The sequence below is a fragment of the Microcaecilia unicolor genome, chromosome 3 (genome assembly GCF_901765095.1).
Source record: "Microcaecilia unicolor chromosome 3, aMicUni1.1, whole genome shotgun sequence".
NCBI classification, from domain to species: Eukaryota; Metazoa; Chordata; class Amphibia; order Gymnophiona; family Siphonopidae; genus Microcaecilia; species Microcaecilia unicolor.
This window is the reverse complement of record NC_044033.1, coordinates 450,347,279-450,364,869: the sequence shown is the minus strand read 5'-3', so window position 1 is coordinate 450,364,869 and position 17,591 is coordinate 450,347,279.

Here is a 17,591-nt window from a genome sequence, read left to right as displayed (position 1 = left end):
GTATTGCCATACCGGGAAAGGCCAAAGGTCCATCAAACCCAGCATCCTGTTTCCAACAGTGGCTAATCCAGGTCACAAATACCCGGCAAGATCCCCAAAATGTACAAAACAGTTTATACTGCTTATCCCAGAAATAGTGGATTTTCCCCAAGTTCATTTAATAATGGTCTATGGACTTTTCCTTTAGGAAGATGTCCAAACCTTTTTTAAATTCCGCTAAGCCAACCGCCTTTACCACATTCTCTGGCAACAAATTCCAGAATTTAATTACATGTTGAATGAAGAAACATTTTTTCTGATTCGTTTTAAATTTACTACATTGTAGCTTCATCGCATGCCCCCTAGTCCTAGTATTTTTGGAAAGCGTGAACAGATGTTTCACATCTACCCGTTCAACTCCACTCATTATTTTATAGACCTCTATCATATCTCCCCTCAACTGCCTTTTCTCCAAGCTGAAGAGCCCTAGCCACTTTAGCCTTTCCTCATAGGGAAGTCGTCCATCCCCTTTATAATTTTCGTCGCCCTTCTCTGCACCTTTTCTAATTCCACTATATCTTTTTTGAGATGCAGCGACCAGAATTGAACACAATATTCGAGGTGCGGTCGCACCATGGCGCGAAACAAAGGCATCATAACATCCTCATTTTTGTTTTCCATTCCTTTCCTAATAATACCTAACATTCTATTTGCTTTCTTAGCCGCAGCAGCACACTGAGCAGAAGGTTTCAACTTATCATCGACGACAACACCTAGATCCCTTTCTTGGTCCGTGACTTCTAACGTGGAACCTTGCATCTTTTTATGCCTTCTTCATTCTAAAAACAGGTCTAGATCAAAACATTGAAGTTTTATTCCATTATGGCTATAAAACATCCAAGTGTTAGGAACTCCCCAAGCCCACCCTAATCCTGCCCCTGAAATGCCCCCAGCATGCCCCCTTGTGATTTGGACGCACTGCATACAAATTGCATAGATACACATCTGCAAAGTAGGTTTTGAAAATACCATTTTGGAAGTTTTGAGAAGAAATTCATCCAAATGCTGCTTTATGACACTTTTTGCATGTTTTTCTCTTTCGAAAATGAGTCCCATAGTATTTTCTGGTGTGGGCAGTACTATATGGCATTAGGCAGATAATCCTTGTTAAATAATAAACCAGTAAAAATTATGATAACATATTCCATGAATAAAAGAACTCACAGAGCATCACTTTTAACTAAGAAATAAAATTATATATCAACTCTAGAAAAAGAAAAATATTGTTGAAAACCCAGGGCGAAGAAATCGTAAAGATCATATAGTAGTAAAATCCCTATCTTATGAACCAACTGAAGGAAGAATGTAAGGAAAATACTGCTATCTGAAAACAGCAAATAAAGTTGGGTTCTCTCCTCCACCGTCACAGATAGAAAAACATTTCATCCTGCATCACCAGTGCAACACCATTCAATCCATCAGATGAATTTGAAAATCAAAATTTAAACACACAAGGAGAAAACGAGTCAGCCATTCCTCTGCAGACAAATTCCCACTGACTATATTGATGGAAGTGCAAACCAAACGAGGACATGAAACCTAACTATCATAACATGAGATCTCAATACTGTCTAAGGAGGCAATTCTATAACAAGTAGCCAAAATGTAGACACCAACCTCAAATTCTATAATGGCGCTCAAAATTTCATGTGCAAATTTGGACACTCACCCAACTTATGCATTCAATATGTAACTGAATAATGAGCCAATTAGAGCCAATAATTGGGCCCTATCAACTAATTATTGGCGCTAATTGGCAACAATTTGAATTTACATGTGCATCTTCATAGCCAGCATTCTATAAAGATGCACATGTAAAATTTTAAGTACAGATCTAAAAAGAGGGCATGGCCATGGGAGGGGTATGGGTGGGTCGTGGGCATTCCTAGAATTTGCATACAGTAGATCTGCAGCTATTTACAGTGTGAGGAATTACACCAGGTTTCAGTTGGTGTAAATACACACGCACAAAATTGAGTGCCAATCCCTGCGCTAAGCACTATTCTATATATGGTGCCCAATTCAGAGCGCCATTTATAGAATACGCTTATCGCTCATTTTTTTCAGCATCCAAATTTGAGTACCACTTACTGAATTTAGCCTCAAATTTCTGCAGACTGCACGCCTATTTTATAAGAACATCTACATGCGTGTGTGTGTTCTTATATAATACTAACATAAACTGACATTGGTGCCCCTAAATGTAGGTGTACACATTTAGAAGAGACAAAAAAGTAGGGAAAGGATGTAGGCTACGAGACAAAAAGGTAGGGAAGAGGTGTTGGTGTGTGGTGTGCAGTGGCGAAGCCCACTTTGGGCTCAGGCCCACCCAGTAGCAGCACACCTATGATGTGACTGGCAGGGATCACCAAGCCCCACCAGCCAAAACCCCCCAACAACTGTCCCTTCTGTATACCTTATAAATAGTAGATCTTCGCCTGCAGCGAGCAGTGACTGATACATACTGCTTGCACTGATCCCACAGCCTTCCCTCTGATGTATTCCCGCCTATGCGGAAACAGGAAGTTGCATCAGAGGGAAGGCTGTGGGGCCAACATGAGCAGTGTGTATTAGTTGCTGCTCGCTGCCAGTGAAAATCAGCTATTTAAAAGGTATGCAGGGGAGGGGGATGTTTGAGAGACCATATGGCATGCAGGCAAGAAAGGGAGAGACCAAATCACTTGTGGGACAAGGCGGAGTGCTTCTGCCCACCTATCTTGGACCAAGGCCCACCCAAAACTGGGTGTCTGGCTACGCCCCTGGTGGTGTGCACATTTATGCCAGATATATGGCTGACATAAATGAGTATGCCTAAATGCGGCATTTAAGGAGTCAATATTGAAAGTGATTTACGCCTATGTTTACTAAGCAGCGCTATGGGCATGTTAGCATTTTTAACAGATGTAAATGGTTTACGCGCATTAAACACTAACACACCCAGAGAAATGTATAGGCGCATTAGCATTTAACACACTTTAAATGTACAGGTGCGTTAAAAATGCTAACGCACCTTAGTAAACATGCCCTTAAGCAGCCAGGAGAGGCTCTACTTGTTTGGGACTGTCTGCTGCTATTCACCAACACTTAATAAGTTAGTGCTGCTGAGGGCTCGAATTACTGATTTTTTGACCAATCATGGTTTAGTCTTTGGTGATTGGCTGTTGCCTGAGATCATCTTTTTAGACTAAGCGCCATTTTGCTTTTCTTTGAATTAAAAGGCAGTATCACAGATGAGTGAGTAAAATACTCTAAATATGCACATTTTATTTATTTATTTATTTAAATGGCAGTACAATTATATACTTATCTACCTGGTCTAGCCTAGCATTTCCCAAACTGAGCTAAGTTTTTGTTTTTTCCAAGCATTAATTGGAGCATGTAATTTTGGCACATTTAGGGGGTCTTTTACTAAAGCTTAGCTCAAGTTATCTACAGATAACTCAAGCTAAGCTTTAGTAAAAGACCCCCTTAGACACAGTAGATGTTGCATAGGAAGCGGATTTTTTTTATGCCAATGACTGAAATTGGTCTGTAGAATGATTCCATAAAGCTTTCTGAGGCTTTTCCCTCATTGACACATTTTTTTCTTTAAAATAATTTTTTTTCTTTAAAAATACTTTTCTTTTCTTTAGAATGTCTTTTCTTTAAGACACACAAGAACTGGACAGATTAATTTATACTATATTGGTGATCTGGTAGTTACTCTTTCCCTGCTCTTGGTTGTAATTTTACAGATCACATAAACATAAGATATCAAGTAAGCCTAGAATCTTGTCTACAAATTCTTTAAAAATGACTCCACACTTAAGGCTTGATTCTCTAGTATGGAAAAAAATGCACTACACATGCTAAAAAAAGATTCAGTCATCCAAATGAGATGGCCAATTCAGCCTTCTAGATTTGTAAATACCATCTGTGTCACTTGGAATGTTTGAATCAAACCATTATTATACAGAAATAAGCATAGTGTTGCTTACAACATGTGAAGATCCATTTTGCATAGGAGTTGTATATGGGAAAATGGGATGTCCAAGGCAGGACATTCACATTTCCCCTGTATTTGAGTTTCTGCCAGGTATTTGTGACCTGGATTGCCCACTGTTGGAAACAGAATACTGGACTAGACGGACCATTGGTCTGACACAGTATGGTTATTCTTATAGAGCCTTTTGTAATATGCATGTATGGACACCTGTATTTACCAGCACATACAGATGAGTGGAAGCAGTGAGTTTAGAAAAATACATACAGAAAAAAAAAGCAGCAGCACTCTGCAGTTTTCAGGTATATAAGCTGGAACCTATAGATATAGGAGGTAATTCTCTATAGAGTCCCAACATTTAGGTGCCAAGAATGCACATAAATAACCAGAATACCAGCATATATGTGTATATGTGTGCACATACACTGCCGGATTGCACACCTAGCATTCTGTGCTGAAACCTAAGCATATTCCATAACTTAATTGGCTTAACAAGCCAATCATCATTTTTAACAGCACTTAACAAGCAGTCATGAGCACTAATTGACAATAATTAGAATTCACACGCATAACTCGCTAAGCATATTCTCTAATGAACTGCGCCTAAATTCTAAAGTGCCCAGTTCAAAGGGGGCATGGCCATGGGCAGGGAAATGGGTGTTTCATGGGTGTTCCCAAATTTACATGAGTTTTCATAGAACATGGCCCAGTACGTGTAAATTTACACTCCAGGATTTACACCACATTTTCGTTGATGTAAATGGAGGCATGTAGTTTTAGGTGCTGGGATATTAACAGGTTCATATACAAAAACCTCTCATTTTGAAAGTGCCTCCCCTTTCTTAATCAAATTATACTGGCTTCCCATCAAAGCGAGACTCACCTTCAAATTATGTATCTTTATCTATCAAATACTAAATGGCACAGTTCTAGACTATATGGTACCATTAATAAACTTACCTCAAATATGAGGCAAAAAACTATCTCAGACTACACCTCCCAAATTGCAAAAAAGTGATCTAACAAATTGTCAACTCTGCAGACTTTTCTTATCTAAGGAACTCTTTACCACCCAAAATAAGAAATATACAGGAACATACTAGATTCCGCAAAATCCTCAAATCGTTCCTATTCAAATAGAACCTCACAAAGAACAACCATAGCTTAAACAATTAATTATTACCTGAATTGGTTATTACTCTATTTACCATTAACTTTATCTTTGTTTCATGTACAATTTCTCATTCATAATAGATTCTCTAAATGTTAATCATCCATAGCTATCCCAGTATGTTTATGATACTGTATTGTAAAATTGGATACTTTCAACAAATTACTTTCTTATGCATTATTCTTTGTTATATATCCAATACTGTTTATTGTAAGTCACATTGAACTCAAACTTGTTTGGGATAATGTGGGATATAAATGTCACAAATAAATAAAAATAAATAAATAAATAAATAAACTAAGCGTATTCTATATATTGCACCTGAATCTTATAGAATATGCTTAGGTGGAAATATTTTCCATGCGGATTTATTAAGTGCCATATATAGAATCTGGCCCACAATGCATAAATGCCAAAAGGATAAATGCACAGAGCACAAAAACAATACGTAACAGATCATCATAATTGATAGTAAAGGGTAAAGCTAAGATGTAACATATAGATAGGTATGAAAGTAGGAAGAGTTCCTACTTTCATACTACTACTACTATTTACTACTATTCATACCTTTCTAGTCATAGAAAGTAAGGTGACTGATTTAAAGAAAGTTGCACCTGAGGTCAGAGAGATGGTTAAATATTATCTCTGCTAGGGTAGGAGTGGATAAACATGTCCTGCTGCAGTATGTGCAGCCCAAGTCACTCCTTGTGTGTGTGAGTGAGACTAACAAGTTAGTTACTTATTCCATTAAAGGCCTGGTTGAAGAGCCAAGCTTTTACCTGCTTCCTTAAGTATTGTGCTGACATTGTAAGTAGTATGCTATGCCATACTTTGTATTGTTATTTGAATATTTTTTACTGCTGTAATTGCCTATTGCTCATGTTTGATCTATTCTTACTGTACACCGCCGAGTGAATTCCTTCAAAATGGCGGTAAATAAATCCTAATAAATAAATAGCCATTTAAAAAAAAACAAAATATAGATGTTTTTCTGTTTTTCCCCACTTAAATTTTGGATGTTTTTTTAGCAAAATATCCAAAGCTGGACTTAGACATCATATCGAAAATGCTCCTCCACAATGAAACCTAGGTGCCTTGGTTCCATAAGTGCCTACCACATGACTTCAGGGCACATAAATGGAAGTGCCCATTTATAAATTTACTCCTTAAAGCCTAAAAAAACAAAAAGGGGAAAAGAGCATGATTGACATCCACTCACATTGTAAACTTTCTTAAAGGGTTACACACCAGCACATCACCATGATGTAAGTATGTAATTTAATGTTACTAGTCAATGTAGGAAAAATAAAAACATAGATATAGATGTCAAAATGACCATAAAGAGAAGTATGAAGTTAAAATACAGGTGAAAACATAATGTAAGATACTGTCTAAACTGCCCGTATGGCAGATTGTACCCTAGCAATACTATCACCAGGGATCAGATCCACCCAGTGCTAGGAAAGAGCAGAGGGGGATAGCTCCACTTCTGGACCACAAGACTACCAAGAAGTCCCTCAGATCTGGGTAATTTATTTATTTTTTTTTTTTGGGGGGGGGGGGGGAGGGATCGATTTTAGTACAGTCTGCTCTGGGGTGGGAATTTTATGGAGGAGGGCTTAGATAGAGGAGGTTACTGTTGGGCGGTCTGCTGTAGAAAGGGTCTTTGTGGAAGTGGTCAAATAGGAGGGTTTGTTGTTGGGAGGATGCTTTATGGTTGCTGTTGTATGTGTGTGGGAGGTCTGGTCTAAGGGGTTTCTGTGTAGCGTGATAGGATCAAGAGGTTAGGGGGTCTGGTCATGTCACTTCGGGTGTTCTTTTTGTTCAATTTAGGCTGGCATCACATTGGATGCTTTGGTAGATAATACAGGCCCTCCTACACTATCTAGCAATGGACGTAATGCAGTACATATGTGATAAGTGTCTGCCCCGTGTACTAAATGCAGGACAAATGCTGAGCCCTTGCATTTACCACACAGGGTTTTCACTTACCATAGCTTAGTTTTTCCAGTTAAGGTGTGGTAAGTGTAAAAAGTCACCATACCTTAGTAAAAGGGCCCTATTGTTTCTTATGATGTTGTGGGGGTGGGGGAGTTAAAGTCTCAGAGCATATTTTAATTCACTTGGAGGGTGTTCAAAGTGTGAGCATTGAGCTGGCATGCTGTTCCTTCGTCTCCTCTGTTTGAGTTGATGTTATGAGGTAAGCATGTGTTATCCATTCTGTTTTATATATTGATGATGTAAACAGAGTAACGTTATATGATCAAATATGAGGCTCATGCCAGTTTTAATGAAGCTACAGCAACCACCACCTCCTGGATGCAAAAAGTATAATCCTTACTCTATATTTTTAGTGTTAGGGACTTTCGTTTAGAACCCCCTGAGGGGGACTGCTAGAGGCATTAGCTTGGGGCAGTTTGTGGAAACATCTTCTGGGCAGACATTAGCATTAAGGCCTGTGTAGGGCTTTGTGATAGCAGACCTGACATCTGTGCCTCATATTGCTCCCAAATTTCCCAGGAGCTGGATAGAGCTGAGGAGCTCCCATGATTATTCCTGCACCTCTTACTGATAACTATGATTGTCTATTTGATTAAATTCTAATTGCTCTGTGATTGTTATCTGGTGAATAGCAGCTGTGCTAGATTCATGTGATTCCAGATTTAACACCTGCAGATAATAAAGAGATAAGTATAAGATTATACCTATTCCGGGGTGCCTGAGTAGATTTGTTTGCACCTTGCAAAAAAGTCATGCAAAGAACTGTGAGCTGTGGCCATATCTAGATTCTTTAGGGTCCCATCTAGATCATTTGGGGCCCCAGCTTAATACACTAGTATTTTATAAAAGAGAGTAGGTACCTACTTTTCTTTAAAGAATATACTCCTCTAGATGCCTAAATCTAGGTGTCCCTTTACAGAATTGGCCTCCACATGACTAATATTTTGGTTGAGAATTTTTTTTTAGGGGTGAATCAAGGCTAAAGCTGTAAACATGAGAGAGTTTACACAGTTCAGTGATATATCACTGTCCAATTATTAGTATAATAGTGCCACAATCAGTATGGTTGGCTGCATGAGACAGCTTCATTAGCATTTTAATTATTAATTTCTGCAAACATAATATCAGTTTATATTTAAGAAAAGGAAAAGCACCTAGTATTATATAAAACCAAATAGTCATATACATTTTATAAGATTCTAACAGCTTTTAGGTTCAATATAACTCAACTGACAGTATTTGTTTAAATATATAGATGGTCGCAAATTGTAATTGTTACCAGGAAATGAGTGTGGCAGCTTGGCTCACTGCAGTGTTTCTCTAGCTTATTATAATGCTGAATCCCTATGGGCTACCCAGGAACAGACACATTAACAACAGAAAGGATTCCAGCTTGCCAGTCTGTTAATACACTACAGGATTCACATAACTGCATCAATGCAAGTATTCTTATATAATTAGGTGATGCAACTGATACAAGTGGCAGCATCACCGACAGTATAGTTGCCTTTAGATTTATCTTTTTCTTTTAAATTGTGGTAAGAATCTTGCTAAGGTCAACCCATTTGGCACATTGCACTTAGGTATTATTCACTGGCTAGAAAAGCAACAGGATTGTGAAAAATTACAGAAGGATCTTACGAGACTGGAAGACTGGGCAGCTAAATGGCAGATGACGTTTAATGTGAGCAAGTGCAAGGTGATGCATGTGGGAAAAAAAGAACCCGAATTATAGCTACGTCATGCAAGATTCCACGTTAGGAGTTACGGACCAAGAAAGGGATCTGGGTGTCGTCGTCGAAAATACACTGAAACCTTCTGCTCAGTGTGCTGCTACAGCTCGGAAAGCGAATAGAATGTTGGGTATTATTAGGAAAGGTATGGAAAACAGGTGTGAGGAAGTTATAATGCCATTATATCGCTCCATGGTGCGACCGCACCTTGAGTATAGTGTTCAATTCTGGTCGCCGCATCTCAAGAAAGATATAGTGGAATTGGAAAAGGTGCAGCGAAGGGCGACTAAAATAAAAGCGGGGATGGGACGACTTCCCTATGAAGAAAGGCTAAGGAGACTAGGGCTTTTCAGCTTGGAGAAGAAATGGCTGAGGGGAGACATGATAGAGATATATAAAATAATGAGTAGAGTGGAACATGTGGATGTGAAGCGTCTGTTCACGCTTTCCAAAAATACTAGGACTAGGGGGCATGCGATGAAACTACAGTGTAGTAAATTTAAAACAAATCGGAGAAAATATTTCTTCACCCAACGCGTAATTAAACTCTGGAATTCGTTGCCAGAGAACGTGGTGAAGGCGGTTAGCTTGGCAGAGTTTAAAAGGGGGTTAGATGGTTTCCTAAAGGACAAGTCCATAAACCGCTACTAAATGGACTTGGGAAAAATCCGCAATTCTGGGAATAACATGTATAGAATGTCTGTACATTTGGGAAGCTTGCCAGGTGCCCTTGGCCTGGATTGGCCGCTGTCGTGGACAGGATGTTGGGCTCGATGGACCCTTGGTCTTTTCCCAGTGTGGCATTACTTATGTACTTATGTAAAATACATGACCATTAATGGTGCCACTTCTTCTCACCATGTCTGCAAGTTCTCAACTGAGCTACAACTGCTAGAGGAGTAATCTGGCACTGGTAAGTTGTTGTTTTTTCCCCACTATTTTGGAATGTGGCGAGAAGAACGGACCATTAACGCAGCATGAGCTAAGTTTAGCTAATATAAAACTTATCCCCAACTGAGCAGTATACCAACAAAAAAATGCAGTGCATTGTAAAAGTACAAACAAATGCTTTAAATGTCTTTTTTTTAATTTGCCATATTCTGCTTCCACAATGTTTGTATGCCTTGCATTGTTTTGTATTTGTTGTTGCGGCATATAAAACTGTATTTACATCCTGATAGCTAAAATTCTGAATTTCATAGGTCATCCCCTTGCATGTGATCCCATCCCTCCTCTCTGGGAGAGACCTGTCTAGGTCTGCTTCTGTCCCCTGTCACATGCTCTTTTTCTCACTGGCCCTGGCTTCCACCCCTTTGCCTTCTGAATTTGCCTGCCCCCCCCCCCCTCTTTTCATGTGTGGAAGGGAAAAAGAATTGTTTCCATCTTTGCCTCATCCCGGTAACCAAGGTCTATTTCTTGTTCTTCTCCACCCCTCTGGAATTGCATTGCCTTTTCACCACTTTAACATTTTTACTGTTCGACCCTTACCTGAAAACTCCCTCTGCTCTGAGGGTGTTGAACTGAAGCAATTCATTCAGGTGAACACATGCTGCACTGGTTCCCAAAATTTCTCGGGTCATAGCACACCTAAGCTACACATTTCTGCTCAGGTCTCCACCCCCCTCTGCTGCTGCCGCAGCCATCACCATCATCATTACTGCCGCTGCTGATGAAAAAAGTATTGAGTCCTACCTTTGCTGGTGGGGATACCTAAGCCCTACCAGCTGAGGAGGTCCACTACCCGAGGACCAAGCTCCAGGGCAAATTGGTGGTATGCTTTAGCCACTGACTCCTGCATTCCCACACATGCCCTCCTTCTCTCCCCTTTCCATCGAACCTCTGCCCACCATCTTTTCCCCTTCCATCCAGCTTCTGCTTACCTTCTCTCCCCCTTCCATCCATCCTCTGCCTATCATGTCTCTTTTCTTCCATCCAGCTTCTGCCCACCTTCTCATCCCCATCCATCCAGCCTCTGCCCCTTCTCCACTTCCACCCAGCTTCTCCCTTCTTTCGCTCCACTCTTCCATCCAGCCTAAGCTTCCTGTCCCCCTCCCCAATCCAGTATCTGCCTTCTCTATACGCCCACCCACCCACACACTCCTGCCACTGCTGCTTCTCTAGATCAGTAGCAGTGACAAAGCAAGCTACAGACACCGTGAAGCAGGACTCTTCATCTTCATTCGTGCAGCTGTCGGTGGTGCCCCAGAACAGAAAGTGGCATCTAAGGGGCAGGACCGTCAGCTTTGAGTATGGAGAGTCCAACCCTGCAGTGGCTGCAGCTTGTTTTGCTGCTGCTGCTGCTCATCTAGAGAAGCAGCAGCAGCTTGGGTGGTGGCGGGAGGGAGGTGGGGAAAATATGCTGCGGCAACCCTGTGAGTTTGCTGTGGTGACCTGGGGTGCCATGGAACACAGTTTGGGAATCGCTGAACTATACATTTACGCAGTATGTGTTTGTTTGCATTAAAGATTTATTGGAAACTGAGTTTGTCTTCAGTGGCCTGAGAATCAGGGGAACTGGGTTTCATTCCCACTGCAGCCAGCACCTTGTGATTCTGGGCAAGTCACTTTACCCTCCAGCACCTCCAAAGTTCTGAAGCTGACTCCGTGGCAGTGTAGGGTTTGTAAGTCTGTCATTCAGCGTTTCATTGGCTTTCACTGTCCGCAACATCACAAGAACTAGGAACCAATGAACGGTCTGAAAAAATCGTCCAACCCACCTGCCAGGACCATCATTGCCACACAACACACACAAACCCATGATGGCGATTCTCCTCTCTCCCCTGCCCCCCCTCCAGGCACCCACCGATTCTCCGTTGCTCCTTTGAAAGCCATGCCCGTCTGTAGCCTTCCCTTCCAGTTCGTTCCCTCATAGTCCTGCCCTCGCGGAAAGAGGAAATGACGTCAGAAGGCAGGACTCACAGGGAACAAACTCGAAGGGAAGGCTACAGACGGGCAGGGCTTTCAAAGGAGCGATGGAGAATCGGTGGGTGCCTAGAGGGGGGCAGGGGAGAGAGGAGAATCGGTGGGTGCCTAGAGGGGGGCAGGGGAGAGAGGAGAATCGCTGGGTGCCTGGAGGGGGGCAGGGGGGCAGGGGGGAGAGAGGAGAATCACTGGGTGGCTACAGGGGGGCAGGGGAGAGAGGAGAATTGCTGGGTGCCTAGAAGGGGGGGCAGGGTAGAGAGGAGAATCACTGTGTGGCTGTAGAGGGGGGCAGGGGAGAGAGGAGAATCGCTGGGTGGCTGTAGAGGGGGCAGGGGAGAGAGGAGACTCATTGGGTGGCTGGAGGGGGGGCAGGGGAGAGAGGAGAATCGCAGGGTGGCTGGAGGGGGGGCAGAGGAGAGAGAGGAGAATAGCTGGGTGGCTACGGGGGGGGGGGGGCAGGGGACAGAGGAGAATCGCTGGGTGCCTGGAGGGGGAGCAGGGGATAGAGAAGCATCGCTGAGTGGCTGGAGGGGGGGCAGGGGACAGAGGAGACAGTCTCACTCTCTGTCACACACACACACACTCATACATTCACTCTCTCTCACACACACAGTCACTGTCAGACATACTCTGTCAAACATTCACACTCCGAGGAAAGCCTTGCTAGTGCCCGTTTCATTTCTGACAGAAACGGGCCTTTTTTACTAGTCTGTATATAATATGTAAACCAATTTGATTCTAACCATGGCAATCCCATTCCCTTTCCCTTTCCCCTTCTGGTGAATGCTGAAGTGGTTTAAGTTACTGGTGAATACTGTATTGGAGGAAAGTGTGCGATTAGTACACACCAAAAAGGGAAGATTTACATCTTGTAAGATATTTCACCCATCTTTCCTTCTCATCTTTCTGTTGAATTGCTCAGAAATTGCAGTGCAGCTCAGAACAATAGATAAGGTGATGGAGGGTACAGAAAAAGTAAATGGACTGATGAGAAAAGGAAGTAGAGGCCAGCTTTTTATCTTCCCAGAATTCCAAAAGGTTTAGCTTAGAAAAATATGGGGTCCTTTTACTAAGGTGTGCTGAAAAATGGCCTGCGGTAGTGTAGACACAAGTTTTGGCGCGCGCAGAATCGTTTTTCAGTGCACCTTCAAAAAATGCCTTTTTAAAATTTTTGCTGAAAATGGACGTGCGGCAAAATGAAAATTGTCGTGTATCCATTTTGGGTCTGAGACATTACTGCCAGCCATCGACCTAGCGGTAAAGTCTCAGGCGGTAACCGGGTGGTAATGACCTATGTGCATTAAATGCCACTTGGCTCGCGCCCAATACATGTGTCTGAAAATAAAAATGACCGCAAGAGCCACGTGTAGCCGGGCATAACTCCATTTTGACGCTCGTTGGGAACGCATAAGCTACTAATGAAAAAGGTATATGCAAAATCCATAATTCTTTCCTTTCCCTTCTAACTCAAAATCTTTTCTGGCCTCTGGCAAAATTGGATAACAAATTTTTATAAAAAATAACGAGAGATATTTGGCAAAAAAAAAAAAAATATGACCTGAGCAAAGATATTTGGAATATGCAGGAGGCAGTGCCTCTATTAGGGGCATAGCCAGACAACAGATTTTGGGTGGGCCTAGGCAAGAGGTGGGTGGGCACCAAGTGTTCTACCTCCCCCCCCCCCCCCCCCACCAAAAAATATCTCAGTTGGTGGGAAAACGCTTCTTTCCACCTTGGCAATCTGCAGCTGGCATGCACTGAAAACTGAGCATGTACAGATGCCGGTATCGTAGACAGTAGCGTTTTAGTTACCATCAGGGGAAAGTCCTCAGCTGGCAGATCTTGTGATCCCTACCAGCTACCACTAAACATGTGCTACTGTTGAGTGGGCCTGAGCCCTAAGTGGCCCACCCAGGCCCATCTGTGGCTACGTCACTGGCTCTATAAACATTTCATTAATGCCTTCCACTGAACCTATAGACATGTCTCTAAGCAATGTTTCCACAAAGCACATGCTCTGCCTCCTAGATTCCTCAAACACAAATATATTTACTTTGCCTGAGGTTGTTGTAAGTCTAAGCTGAAATGCCACAACACACTGCTTCCATTACTTCCCAGGGAACAGATTTCAACACTTTAAAAATAACTTTGAAGTTTTGAGCAAAATTAAAAAGCTAGTTGCAACCAACCCAATACTTTATCATACACCTCCTAAAATAATGTACAGTCTTCCTTGATTTTTAGTAACCTGTTTAACTGGCACCAGGTTTCCAGCATCACCCTGCCATTCCCCCTTGCCAGTCTCCCTCACCCCCTCCACTCCACCCCTTCCCACATCCCTATGATATAAAACTAGATACAGCTTATGGAGTTAAAGTTGTAAAAACTCAACTATCCAACTGAATCAGCCACTGGCCATATTATTAGTTAGGCGGCCCACTCAAGAACAACTCACTATGGCCTAGATGCACTAAACGTTTTTCATTGTTAAATGAGCCCTCAAGGAAGAATTTCCTATCCTTTCCATGCACTAAAGCCTATTTTCCGACGACAGTAGCAGCTAACAAAAACTGAATGCAGATGAGCAATTCTTCTACAAATCTCATTGAAATGACATGGACTAACCTTTTCCGATTCTTTTAACGCAGGAGAACACCATGAAATCTAACGAGTCTGTACCTCTCGTTAGGGCTGTCTGTCTGCTAGAAGTTAACAAAATCCAATAAAAAAAATAACTGGGGGGGGGGGCGAAAACACGTCAGAGGCGTCCTTTATTGACGCCCCAGGTCGCCGCTGCTCCCCTCTCCCTCAGCACCAAAAAAAAAAAAAAAAAAAAAAAAAGGATCGGGAGGGGGCAAAGGCACTCATCATGAGCGTCCCGTATGGACGCCTTGCCCCCGCCCCCACTGCTCCCCGCTTCCCCCCCCCCCCCCCGCACGAAAAATCTCCAATTGTTGCAGCCCCGGGCCGGGCCTCCTCCCTTCCTGTATTCTCCCTACGTCAGAGGAGGGCGGGCCCAGGAAGAAAGAAGGGACATCTGAGGAGGCCTTCTGACTCGCCGATCAGCTGTTCTTGCCCTTGCAGCAGAGGTGAGAGGCGCTGCACGGGCCGGTACGGCAAAGGGGGGGGTCGTTGGATGGGGGGGAGCGGCAGCCATTGTTGGAATGTAATTGTATTTTACATGCATTGCCTGTCACCTATTATTTCTCTGTGATTACTCTGTGACCTCTGATGTGAATTACTTAGAGAGGTCACACAGCTATGCAACTTCCTGTGGGGGTTAGATGCAGCACATGGAGCACATGGAGCACATGGAGCTCATGATCTCTCCTAACCTGAGAGGATCTATGGTGGTGTGAGCATCCATTACCATCTAAGCACATGGAAGGAGCTGATAATACAAATGTATAGTAATATGTATATATAAGCCTGTCTGATTATAATCTAACTACAAACTGTGAGTAAACAGATGTTTTGTTACTTCAACTTTAAAGTGACTCAGCAGTGAATTATTCAGGGGTGAATGAGAGAGAGATGAAGAAAGAAATTAACATTTCTAAAGCTGAAGCTGTGTGTACTAAGATCTGCTAATTATTTACTACAAATAATCCAACAAAAGGGTTATGGGCCCAGGGCTCAGGAATTGAAAAAGAAGAGAAATATTACCAGGCAGAAAAAAAGGCCACATTTTTCTCTTAAGTTTTAAAGGAAAGATTCAGTCTGTCTCTCTCTCCCCCCACACAGCAGACAGAAGGCTAAGAAAATGGCTGAGGGAAGAAATTCACCATTTTTCTATTCTCTCAAGGTGCCTAGATTAACTGAGTTTAATTATCAGCAGTGGGAACTAAGATTCATATGTCTCCTTCGAGCAAAAAGATTAAATATATGCTTAGACCAAGACAGAACAGCTGAAAATATGGCTGAATGGGACAATGCAAACTATTATGTGAAATGCATGCTTTTGGAAGCTCTCTCAGAGAAACAAGCCATATTAGTGGAGGGAAAAGATACACCAAAGGACATTTTATATAAACTGAGAACTATGTATGCAACTACATATGCAAAGCAGCAACCAATTTGGCTGGCAGAGTTGAATGAAACCAAATTAAGGGATAAAAGTAAATGTAATGATCACATTATGCATCTTATGTCTTCATTTCAAAAGTTAGAACTTTCTGGAATTCCCATGTGTGATGCATTGAAAAGAGCATTTCTTTTTACCTCACTATCAAAGAAGTTTGATGTTTTTAGGTCTGTAAATGAGGCCATTGAAGGGCAATCCTTTGAACAGGCAACATCAAAACTAAGGCAGGAATGCATAATAAATGATTCTGAGGAGATGTGTTCTCAAAGCAAGTCAGAGAGAAATGAAACAAATTTCTTGGCAAAGAACAGAGGAAGGCGGAGCTATGGGAAAACTCCACCCAAGGGCAAGCTGATTTGCTACTCATGTGGAAAGGAGGGACATGTATCTAAATGGTGTAAGGAAACACAAAACACTCCCTCTAGCTCACCTAAGCCAATGGAACTAAAGAATTTTCAAACCAGGAAATGTATGAAGGACAAAGATAAACACAAGGGTTTTCTAATGGTAGAAAAATCTTTGACTATGGTAAATAATAATTCAAATGAAAGTACTTGGATTTTGGATTCAGGGAGCACATGCCATTTAACCAATTGTAAGGGTTTCTTTCAGGAAATGTGTCCAGAGGAAGGTATTCTTAAAACTGCAAACGCAGGGACTGCTCAGATCCAAGCAAAAGGAATTGGATTCTTAAAATGCAAAGTGTCTAATGAAGTTAAAGAAATTCCTGTAAGTGATGTCTTGTATATTCCCCAAGCAGTTTGTAATATGCTTAGTGTATCTACATTAGATAAGAAGGGATTTGTGATTCATTTTGAAAATAGTAAGTGCACAATCTCTAAAAATGATGAAGTGTATGCTGAAGCTTTTATGCATAATGATGTTTATAAGCTGAACATTTCAGGTGAAGCCTCACATATGGCGCAAGTAAGGAAGAATGATGGTAAATGTAGTCTGGAAATCTGGCACAGCCGCCTGGGACATCGTGATTCTAAGGTGATCCAGGATCTTTACAGTAAGCAACTAGCCACAGGCATTCAGATAAGTGCAGATGCTGGTAAAATGGAGAAATGCATAGACTGTGTTACTCAAAAAGGTATGAGACCCTCATTTCCTGCATACACAGGAAATAGGAGTAATAAAGTGCTGGACTTAATACACAGTGACTTATGTGGACCGTTTAATATCCCATCATTGGGAAATAACAGATTTGTGCTAATATTCTTGGATGATTTCTCTAGATATTGTGTGGCCTATTTGCTGAAAGAAAAAAGTCAAGTCACAGACATGCTGAAGAAATACGTAGCCATGGTGAGCAATAAATTTGAAAGAAAACCAAAGGTTCTTCAGACCGACAATGGTGGTGAGTTCACTTCACAAAGCATGCGCACATTTCTAGAACAAGAAGGCATTCAGCATATCACAACAGTAGCTTATACACCAGAACAAAATTCTGTTGCAGAGAGAAAATTTAGGTCACTTGTGGAAATGACCAGATGTATGCTGTCAGATAGCAATCTCCCTAAAAGACTATGGGGGGAAGCCATTCTCACAGCAGTGTACCTACAAAACAGAATGCCAACTAAAGGCGCTGAGCGCACACCACATGAGACATGGCATGGTAGGAAGCCAAACCTGTCACACATAAGAACATTTGGA